Below are 12493 nucleotides of genomic sequence, written 5' to 3'. Positions count from 1 at the left end.
TTCTTTTTATTTTTATTTTATTTTTATTTTTATTTTTTATTTATTTATTTTTTTTAAGCAAAGGTAGGATATTTTATATCAAATTCATCTAAGTTGTGAGGATAAACACGAAATTTCAAATGCATGAACGAAGCTCAATTTAAATAGAATACAAGGAAGTGGACAACTTATCACCAAAGAAATAATTTTGACACTCCAAAATCACTTCAAATAGCTTCACAAAGGGAAATTTGGAGTGTCAAAAATCAACCCCTTATTTCATAAGCCTTAATTTATTAGGGAAATTGTAATCACTCGATATAAATTTAAATTACTATAGCTACTTAATCACTAATTGAAATTACTAAAATCCGTTTTGGATTGATGGGGAAATTATAGGTCCGGAACGAGGTTATGGAAGCAGCAATCGTTGGTACGAACCCTATCAAGCTCCGGTTGTAGTGGACTGAGCAAGTGATATGGTAATTTTTTTTATTTGAAAAGGGGACTAACTAATGGTTTTGTCACGGCAGTCTATTTTTTCGAGAGTTGAAAAGACTCACAGATGCTCTCCCTGACCATCATCTTGCGATTCATCAGCATGTGCGATTCACCACACAAGTTGAGATTGTACATTCCTTATATACACGGCTGCTCTTATTTTAGACCATTTAATTAATTAGTCGTTAAGTAATTAAGTTTCATGTTACATGATTTAGAAGTTCTACGTCAAATGCTTAGAGATATATATACACTATGAGTTTGCAACTTAAAGCGAATTGATAAATATTGTTGACGTTCAAAATTTGCAATTTCACAAATTAAAATGTTAAACTTTTGTGGGCTTAAGTTATGGGCTGAAATGAAATGGACACCAAAATTTAAGTGATTCACCCATTAAAATTAGGTTACATCCACTGTGTTGCTCGGATTCTATTGATTACAAGAGTAAGATTAGCAGTCGGCTAATACAAGACTAAAGTTAACAGTCGGCCAATACAGGAGGTTTCGACCCCTTTATATAGACCCTCAATGATCAACCTCTCACCCTTTATATAGACCCTCAATACAGAAGGTTCCGACGCCTTCATAATGTGAGCCTAAAAGTGCCAAACATTAACATATATATTATTTTCTTTACTTTTCAATTTGACGAGAACACAGTCTGGTACACCAAATGTCATAATAGGAGCAGTTAGATGTTAGAAAAAAAAAAATTAACAACTTATATTATGAGACTTGGTGTACTGAGTTGGATTTTCAACAAACTACAAAAATTTCTAAGTGACATGTGGGGTATCCTAAAAATTGAACAATTGTAAAAGGTCTATCTCTCAACCTCTTCTATAATGTTACTAGACTTGGAAACCCTGCAGCTAGCTCGAACATATTGAACTTTTTCGTAACGAAAACTTAGACGTAGCTTATGCCCAGCGGCGTGCTGCCCTGATATACACAAGTAGAGATTGGCATAAAAATCGTGAAATCAAATTGAACCGCGAAAAATTTTGTTGAAAAAAAAACAAATTTAACTTAGGTTCAAGAACCAAATTGAACCATTCATACCAGTTTCGTTTATGGTTTTTATGTTGGTGGAACCGCTTGAAACCTAACCGCATTGTTAATATAAATAATTAATTGGATTTTGAAATTTTTGTGAATTTTGACTGTTTGATCATGCTTCTCAATAAGAGTGCTTTTAATCTTTCGTTTCCATAATGTTAAATTAGTAAACCAAAATTGGTATGGTAAGCTAAATTTGTTAGTTATGTGAATTAATTATTGACATGATAACATTTATTAGCTTTGTAAAGTTTTGGTAGCGATTTAACTTCTAAATCTTCTTCTATTATAGTTCATAATTCTTTTATGATTGGTCATGCATGTTATTCATCATTTCATGGTGTGATTTAATTACTATAAAAATTCTTTGACTTTTTTATGTACTCTAAATTGCAAGATTAAAATGATTTAGTATTCAGAGCCATAAACAGTTATGAACCGAACCAAAACAGTCATGAATTGGAGAATCATAAGAATTTGGCAAAGACTTATGGCTCTAAAATATGATTCAATGAATCGGAGAATCATAAGAATTTGGCAAAGACTTATGGCTCCAAAATATGATTCTTCATCGGAATTCAATATCAGAATTTTGAATGACAACATATCACACACATGTTTAGAACACCAAAAAGACTAAATTGAATAGCTCTTAAGTGTTTTATACATTGTAGAGAGACTCAGATCCTCACTTGGTATGAGCTGGAACAGCCTTCAATTTCTTTACACGTTCAATAGCTTTCTTGATCATATTCTGCTCCTCCTTGTTATCTGGGTGAAAGCTCATTGCCTTTCCATTCCACAGACTAGCCTCTTTCAGAAGTTTCACAGCCTTGACATCATCTCCTATCTCTGCATAAAGTGGATTGTCATGGTTGAAAGTTGGAGCAGTGTTCTCCATGACCTCTCTGCGCTTCACTTCTACTGAACGTTGGGAATTAGGCATTTTCTGGATTTTGTAGGCACGGTACCAATTTTTCATGCGTTTCCATTCAACGAGAACACCATCCATCAGCTTTCTGATCTTGCCCATGTGATCTTGCATGGAATCACATGAAAGCATGTAAGTCGATCCATATTTTGGAGCCATAAGTCTTTGCCAAATTCTTATGATTCTCCGATTCATTGAATCATATTTTAGAGCCATATTTCTCCGATTCATGACTGTTTCGGTTCGGTTCATACCTGTTTATGACTCTGAATACTAAATCATTTTAATCTTGCAATTTAGAGTACATAAAAAAATCAAAGAATTTTTATAGTAATTAAATCACACAATGAAATGATGAATAACATGCATGACCAATCATAAAAGGCTTTTCAAAAGTCCATATTTTGCTCAATTTCGGCCTCAAGATTTAGATTTCCTCTAAAATAACCTTGCAAATATTATTTGTTTGAATGTGGTTCTATATTCTAACGAATTAGGGTGTTGGTTGGGTTTATACCAATGCATTCCAAGTCAGAGAAAACATAAACCTTACCCCTCATAAAGTACGCATGAATCATTCTTTCCGAAATGCTTATTGCAATTGGGTTTTGATCATCTTTTTAGTCCAACCCAAAATACAAATGCCTTCAGCCTTGGTTCATGGGTATGCTAGCAGTGGTTGGTTGCTATAGTTGTTTCCTATAATCTTTAAAGAGGAGAGATTCGAACTTCAATACGAGAAAACATGCACCGAGTGTCATAACTTACGTGTAAATTTCTTAGTTAGGTAACGCGAGACATTTAGATTCAAGAAAGAAACCCAACATCTGACGTATCCTAATAACTAATCAATCCTCATCACTTGGATGATGTTAACATTCTAGCAAAAGCAATTTCAGAATAAAGTTACATACTACGATTACAAAAACTATAAGTGACACTGATATTAACCAGGGTAGGTAAAACATTTCCCAAATGAATAACCTACTTAACCTCACTTCCACGCTCCAATTTTCATTCCTTTGAAGTTTTTTCTCCATGATTCAATTCAAGAGCAGGTAAAATTTTTGTACAAACTGTATACAATTGTCCGTAGATTACTTTCGCAGTCGGTGAAGTTTGCTGAATGATAAATTTGTGGAGGCATGATTTTGAAAGCAAGCTATGATTCAAGAGCTTGTCTTCATGGTAAAGGTCAGATTACAGAACGAGTGCATTTTTCTCTCACCACTCTACTTATTATTTTTTATGAGTAATTTGAAGACCCGTGTCTATTCACTACAAAAATCTTGAAATTTAAATTCATTCAACAATGATAAATAAGGTGGTAAGCATCTTTGCATAACCAAATAAGGCCTTTGCTATAATTAGTGCCTAAACCTCACCAAATTCAACATAAAATATTGATCATTAATAGTTTTAATAAAATATGGGACAAAAATAGTACATTAATAGTGGCGGAGTCAGAGTTCTATTATGAGGGAGAGCCTGTGGCATCCCACATCGCCCAGGGGAGTGATCCTTATATGTATATTCCCATCCCTACCTAGCACGAGGCCTTTTGGGAGCTCACTGGCTTCGGGTTCCATAGAAACTCCGAAGTTAAGCGAGAAGGGGGCTAGAGCACTTCCAGGATGGGTGACTCACTGGGAAGTTGCTCGTGAGTTCCCAAAAACAAAACCGTGAGGGAATGGTAAGCCTAAAGCGGACAATATCGTGCTACGGTGGTGGAGCGGGCTCGGGAAGTGGTCTGCCCCAGGCCGGGATGTGACAGAGCCTTCCAAATACGTGTGGAAAAAAAATTGAACTCATTACATGAGGAGTCGAAGTAATTTTCACAAATTGAAGGACCTATTAAATTTAATAGAGAGAATCAAAAGAATTGGGCAAGACAACTTGGTGGGGTCGTGGAGAGCAGAGTAACCACTAATTTTTTTTAAAAAGAACATACAAAAAAATTACGTGTTACGTAAGAGGGCAAAAAGGAAGTCCGCAAATAATCAATAATTAGGTTAATTTAGAGTTAATATTAAAATCCTTTTTCAAACTCCCATCTACAAACTCACCATTTCATTAAACTACAAAAATAAAACAACAAAATTGTTAGAACTAGAAAAAGACGACGTAGTTCGACTCATGACTCAACTTCTTCACAAGGAACAATTCATCTTCCTCATGTCTCATGGCAATTGAAGGCTTGGGGCTGCTGGAAAATTTCATATACCGTATCAAGATGGGCCTATGATCCTTTAGTGGCTCCGTCCCTGACATGAATGTTATATACGTGTATAATATATCTGCAAATTTGGTTTTGTTATAACCGCACGAAAAAATGAAAATATTTTAAAAAAATACATGCATGCGTGTATTGTAAGCAAATCTGGCCTACGTTTGCTCTTCATGTCAATGCCTCTTGCAATTAGGTTGGGGAACTGTTTGGTTTTCAAGTTGTATTGCTCGAGCATTGCATTTCTTTTCAATTCAATAATAATAATAATATATGCAGACAACGTTTTATTGAATGACTGAAATTAGTCATGCTTATGCATCATGATGCTTGTTCAATCTCCATCAACTCTCCTCCCTTAACAACTAACTAGGGCTGGTTCGGTTGGGATACCGAACCGAAACTAGTATCCCGAATCTCAATCCGAAAATTTTCAGGACGAAACTTTGAAGACCAATCCCAAATCAAACTTTTGGGAATCCCGAAATATTTTCGGGATTTTGGGACAAATCGGAAATCCTAAATTGAAGGAATGCCTGTTATGTACTAGAAGAAGAAAAAGAAGAAACAAAGCAGAAGAGCAAAAAGAAGAAACAAAACATACAACGAAACAAGTACAAGATGTGCAGAGCTGATTAGGGCACTGTTCATGGTAATTTAACACGTTAACCCTAAACCCATCTACGAAAACAAGGTTTCTCCAAACAAACTAAACGAGAAGAGAAACAGGGCTCAATTTGTGATAGCAGGATGGCACAAGCGACATGGACAAAAATGATCCTAAAAGGTCTTCGCAAACATTTCGCAGACCTCAATCCGGAAAAGAGAAAAACATCAGGAGACAGAACGGAGCCATTTGCGTGTGAAAAAACTTATAACCATGTGTTAAAAGGATTCTTTTGGCAAATGCTTTTACATCTGTGACAACTGCATCTGCAAATGCAAACCTTTTGAAGCTGAAGAAACAAAGTGGTAAGTTACGAGCAACATCACCTGCTAATTCAAATGTGTATGACAAAAATGAATTTTATTAAATGAACAGAATTACAGAACTATGGTACAGGCTGTATTACAGAATATAAAGGGATATCACCATGAAAACTTTAGCAACTTTTGGCAAAAGCTCTCAGTGGATGCACCGCATTTCAGATGCTTTAGCCAATATGTGATCTGGACTGTAAAGATATGGACCACCAATCTATGTTCTAACTCTCTCGCTTAACCTTGGGCTCTCTAGTTATGAAATTGAACATAAATACGAAGAGTGTTGCAGGGATTTAAACACGGAGATCTTCCACTCTAAGACCATTCGAACCCTAAATTAAATTTCAAACCCTAAATGAATTCCAAAATTTACCTGATTTGGGGAAGAATCGGTGCACAGTGAGGGATGAGAAGTTGAGAGAGAGAGAGAGAATCGCGAGAGAGAGCGGTGGCCGTGGCTCTGTGTGGAGAAGGAAGGCTCCAGCCGCTCCACAGTGAGGGATGAGAAGTCGAAAGAGAGATATCAGATCAGAGAGAAATCGGCGAGGACGACTGGATGAGAGAGCAGGTTGAGCGGTGAGGTGAGTTTGACAGAGAGAGTGAGTGACTGAGTGAGGGTTTTATTTGGATTCAACGGTTGTTACAATTCTAAATATATATTTAAAATTAAATAATATATATATTTTTTATTTCAGTTCGGGATTAGCATACGAATGAAAATGTAAGACCGATTCCAGTATCGAAATTTCGGGATCGGTTCGGGATTGGATACCGAAATTTTCGGGATTTTTGGTTTGGGTTTTTTCGGTTTAGTTTGGAATTTTCAGTATTTTTTTGCACTCCTATCCAAAAATATCTAATTTTGGCATAACCAGGATCTTCGGGGTTGATCAAACTCAAGCAAACACAAATAGAATTGTCGGAACATAGTAAGGTTCTCCCTTTTCTTCCTTTCTTTTCACACAGCCGCCTCTTCTTTGCATTATCTGTACTAATGAATTTGTCAAATTTTCCCATCTCAACTTGTAGTGGTTATATGTCTTCCGAGTATGCAATGCACGGGCAATTTTCTGTCAAATCCAATCTGTATAATTTCGGTGTTTTAGTGCTAGAATTATCAGTGGCAAGAATAACAATAACTTCTTTCAGACTGATGCAGCTGAGAACCTCGCAAGCCATGTAAGCTTAAAATGAAAAGTGCAGTGTTCTGTTCTCCTGCATTCACATAGCATCATGAGTTAAACTATTGAGTTTTATGCAAGCTTGGAAGTTATGGAGAGACAGGACATCTTTGGAATTGTTGGATCCATGTTTGAGAGACTCTTATTTAAGGACTGAAGTAATGAGATGTATCCACATTGGCTTACTTGGTGTTTAGGAAGATTCGGTTGACAGGCCTACAATGCAATCAGTAGTTCTCATGCTCAATAGCTACTTTATCAATCTGACATTACCTAAACAACCGACATTTTTCCTTCAAAGCAGAGCAGTGCGGAACACGTCAAAGATAATGCTAGAGTCTGATCAATCTATCAACAAGTCATCTTCATCCGTCTATGAAGGATCTATCATTGAATTATACCCTAGATAGCGTGCATAAATAAGGCCTTTGGATCTATTGTAATATATGTTTATCAACCTACTGCTTTGCAATTCATGGATTAGAATTTTATATATACATGTGAGCAGCGGCGGATCCAGAATTATAAATGGGTAAAAGCATTTAATGTTTTTTTTAAACCTCAATATCCAAGTATTCATAAACCATAATATTTAGGATTATAATGTAAAAGTTACTTGAAATTTGAGGAATGAAAATATGGCTTGGTGGCAAAATGGCCGCATGTGGTGGCGGGGTTGGGGGGTTAGGGTGGCTCAGTGGCTGTGCAATTTGGGAGTCGATATGACAGTGATTTCGCTTCTTTTTTGGAGGGGAGTAATTGGGGGTGGGTGTGGATATAAGGAGGTTTATTGTTGTTTTGTTTCTTTTAAAAATATTTGAGAAAAAAGGAGAACTCAGAGCACTTCCACCGGAAGCAAAAGAGGCTGGCACCCAGTGGAAAAAACAAGCTGAGACTCAGCCAATCCACTCCAGCCGGTGGAATAGACTGGCACCCAGCCCAAGCCAGTCCACAGGTCGGCCTAAAATCGACAGAGGAAGGAGACGGCTCATTTGACGCCTTGCTAACGTCATGGCTACAATCTCTCTCATCTGGAACCCTATCCGGCTCCTGGAACCCCACCCCGATCCCTGGAACCCCATCAACACCCTTCCCCTGATAAATCCATATATTCAACACCATGTCCTCCTTCCAAATCATGATCCTCCTGCAACTCGGATCGTCGTCGATTGGTTGATTAACTCGGATCTTGCTGCAACTGGAATTTTTTTTCCGTTTTGTATATTTTCGATGAATTTTTTAATATGAAGGTGTTGATTTTTGGGGGTTTACGGTGTGCGCATGTCCATGTTTAGAATAGGGTAGATTCGATGATGTGGTGTACAGAGAGGAGAAAAAAAAGGAAGAAGAAGAAGAAGAAGAAGATGGTGTACAGAGAGAAGAAAAAACTGGGAAGAATAAGAAGAGGAAGAAGAAGACGGGAGGGGGTGTCAGATGAAGACAAAAATTAAAACACCAAATTATTATTTTATAATAAAAATTAATAATATTTTAATAAAATTGACTAGGCTATTTTTTGTTAGGGGTGGAGATGCTTTGGCCTATTACTGTTCATTAGGGTCTATTACTGTTTACTTGAGTGGATAAATGAGCTGGGTGCTGGTGCAAAGTATTTAGGGGTGGAATTGCTCTAATACATTGCAGCCAGTTGTATATAATAAAATATAAGCACCGTACAGTCAGCTAAACCTAATTCATATTCTGATGGGCAAGAAATCAAGAGTGCGGTTGTTTAGGCTCATTAATTTTTATTGGACTGAATTAGATTAGTTACTAATGAAGTTGTGTTATTCACATATTGTTTTTTACTTCTCACATACTTGTTAATTTTTGTCATTTTATTTTTTTAAATTTACCTAATTCGACGATCGTAAATTAAAAGAATGAGAAGTAAAAATATTTGGTAGGCACAAAGATTGAGTTTAATGGGAGTAACCCAACTAGCTCCGACGGCCTCCCTCGCTAAAAGTTCTCATCGAAACCCCCCAAATATCACAAGACTGCTTAGACTCCCACGTTGCTTTGTCTGCCTTGTACGAATCTACAAGATCTTCAATCCCCCCGAAAAAAATGATCGTTTCCCATCTGGGTCGGTGATTTGGGGTCTTCCGCCATCTGGGTCTATTGGTCTCTCAGATCACACACACACACATCGCTCTGTCTCTCTCTCTCTCTCACAAACGACCTGAATTTTCTCACCTACCAAACACCCCACTTTCACTGATTCTTCCCCCACCAGTCACGTTCCGTCGCGGGAAGTCAATATCCAACTCCGTCGTTTTCAGCAAACCGTGGTCTTAATCTGATACGACAGACAAAGTGAGCAATTAGTAGGAACTGGGGATTTTGAAAGGTGTTTAGTTGGTGAGAAAATAGAGAGAGAAAATGAAATGGCAATTAATAGGAACTGGGGAATTCCATGAAAGCAAATGGGATTTTGAAAGGTGTTTGGTTGGTTGAATTCTCTGCAAATGGGAATTCTATGAAAGCAAACATTCAGGCCAAGCTTGATGAAGCAAAGAGCCAGAGAGGTTTGAGGTTAGGACGGAGAAAAAAAAGGGGAGAGTACAGAGAGGCACATAACGAAGACTCTGTTCTTTTATGCAAATTCATAATTATTTTAGTACATTGCAAATTTATTTTGCGACATAAAAATTAAAGGGGTAGGTTCATTACATTAACATCTCTTGAGGTTATCCTTTTTTCACAAAACCTCTTTAGGTTTGAAACATTACACCAACATCCCTTTGTAATTCACCTTCGCATCCACCCCTTAAGAATCCTTCAAGGACGATATTACCCTTGTAGTTAATTATTAAAAATAAAATTTATAGATAAATAAATAAAAATTTACATTTAAACATTAGGGAAAAAAACCCAAAGAAATACTCTTGCAAGATTTATCAATGTGGGACATCGCCGTCTAGCTTCTCCAGAGGCTATTGATTTTCTAGATAAGCTTTTTCGTTATGATCAGCAAAAAATCCTTACAGCAAGAGAATCAATGGCTATGCATGTTATTGAATCCAATCCTTCAGTAAAAAAGACCTTGTAAAATATGCCCCTTTGTCTTTGGGTGGAGCCTATGAACAGTATGAGATCAACGAAGGAAAATATTTTTCTTTGAGGAGAAAAAAAGGCAAGAATGTTGAAAAGTCTAATGTCTGATGGCATGAATGCCCACAAAGCAAAAGTCTTCTGCATGGGCAAAGTTTTCAATGCCCATGCAAAGTGAAATTGGAAATTGAATTGTAATGTCAGAGGTTACGTTTTAAATTTCAGGATGCATTAACTGCATCAGTTTGGAGACGCTCTATAAATAGAGCACTCCGCATGTTTGTAAGTGACAAGAAAATAAGAAGAAGAAAGAAAACTAGAGAAAAATATCAGTAACATCATCTACTCCTCTGCCTTTTTATTTGTTATCTGCCTGTGCTATAATTTTAGTGTGGCATTTTACATCTACCTTGCACCCACGACTTAAAAGGTTATCTCTCAAACTTTAATCCTTTTATAACAAAGAAGAGTTTGGCTAAAATTTCCAGTCAACTCAACTCTTAGGACAAAACTTGTCTGCCGGTTCAAACATTTCTTTCAATTCATGACTACATTTCAATCATGAGCAGATCACTTTGAAAAACCAAACAAAGAAGAAAGGTGACAACGAAGAAACCGTCAAGCACAGTTTGAAAAACCAAACAAAGAAGAAAGGTGACAACGAAGAAACCGTCAAACACGGGTTAAAGGTTTAACAGCTAACCTAAACATTTCTTATGTGCACAAGGTACCTACAAGGTGGGATTAATCAAAACAATATTAGGGAAATTAAAATTTTAAATTAAAAAATATATCACTAATAAAAAATAAGCGCGTTAACCAACATAGTTTAATTATCAACAACTATATATTCTAGTTTAAAATTTTGGTCTCCTTACCTTTGTTTTTTGGAAACATTTTTGCTTTCCACCATTTAGTGTAGTGTATGCTCACCATCCTATTTATCACCGTTAGATGAGTTTGAATTTCGAAATTCATGTAGTGGATATGCACAAATCTTAAAATTTAAACTCATCTAGCGATGATAATTAAAGTGGTGAGCATACACCACAATAAATAGTGGTGAGCAAAAATATACTCTCTTTTTTTCACCAATAAACAATTGGTCATTGGACAGAATAGTGCAACTTTTACAAGTTGCAAGCACTTATTAAACAACAATGGCATTGAGATTAAAATATGGTGGGTAATTCTAAAGAAAATAAATTTATAGATAAAGTTTACAAATTAAATAATGTGTTACCAATATGAATGAGTACGTTATTAATGCTTAAGTCATAATTCAATTATCAACTTCTATATCATTTAATTTGTAAAATGTTGTTTACAAATTTAGTCTCTCTAGAATTATCCAAATCCAGTTGTATGAGAGTAGATGTGGCATTTTAAACTTGACCCGTTAATCCGACCCAACCCGTTAAAAAGAGTATTTGGATGAATGTTTAACGGATTGGATGGTTAATGGGTCAACCCGTTAAATAATGGGTCATTTTAAGTGAATACGTGAAACTTGCTAACAACCCGTTATTTAACGGGTTGGATTTGGATGCTCACTTCTCTTTCCGTCAGCCGCCCACCGCCCACCTCCGCTTTTCCATCCTTTCTGGGTTCATTTTCACTCTCTCTGTCTCTCCTCCTTCCGCCTACATAGCTACAATATCATCGGCTTCCAAGGAAATAAACATTGAATTTTATTTATTAATTCATCACCTATATATATATATATATATATATATATATAAGAGTAATGTTATTCTTACCATAATTTTATACCGTATTTCTTTATACCATCTTAGATGACAAATGAGTTGGATAAGTTACATCATTTAATTTCAATATTTTTATTAACTAAAACACTTAAATAATCTTAGATGGTAGAAGAAGACTCATCGTATACCACAATCATCATTTAATTACAATCTTTTAATTAATTATTGATTAACATTTTGAAATTAAATGCTAATTAATTTAGATGATGTGGCTCTCCATATCACATACCATCCGGTATATAATTGTGCAACAAAAATATGATAAGAATAACATTATTATGTGTATATGTGTGTGTATATATATATCTCTCTCTCTTTCAATCAATTATTTTTATTTCATTTTCCCGGGCAGACCCTCCGACCTTCCCTTTGCTCCTCTTTTGGGACATGACAGAAGAAGGATAACCATACAAAAAGGGGATGACAGAAGAAGGATTACCATACAAAAAAGCAACAAATGCCCAGATCGATTGATAGTACATACGTAAACATATGTATTATAATGATTTAATAATTAAATAATAATATACCATACATACCTTGCGATGGGAAATTTTTAATGTAAACGAATATGCATTCTCTTATTTTTGCAAAAAAAAAATAATAATAAAAATAAAATAAAATGTTAACAGGTGTTAACAGATAAAAAAGATGAATTATTAGATTAATGAGTTGAATTTGAGTAACCTGTTAGATTAACAGGTCAGATTCAACCCAACTCAGTAAACCCAGCCCGTACGTTTACAGGTCTATTTAATGAGAGGAACTCTTCTGGTGAACACTCAAAACTGAAAGTCAAGCT

Source organism: Pyrus communis, chromosome 13 (genome assembly GCF_963583255.1).
Source record: "Pyrus communis chromosome 13, drPyrComm1.1, whole genome shotgun sequence".
Classification (NCBI taxonomy): Eukaryota; Viridiplantae; Streptophyta; class Magnoliopsida; order Rosales; family Rosaceae; genus Pyrus; species Pyrus communis.
The sequence above is the reverse complement of the archived record's forward strand: the minus strand, read 5'-3'. Positions refer to the sequence as shown.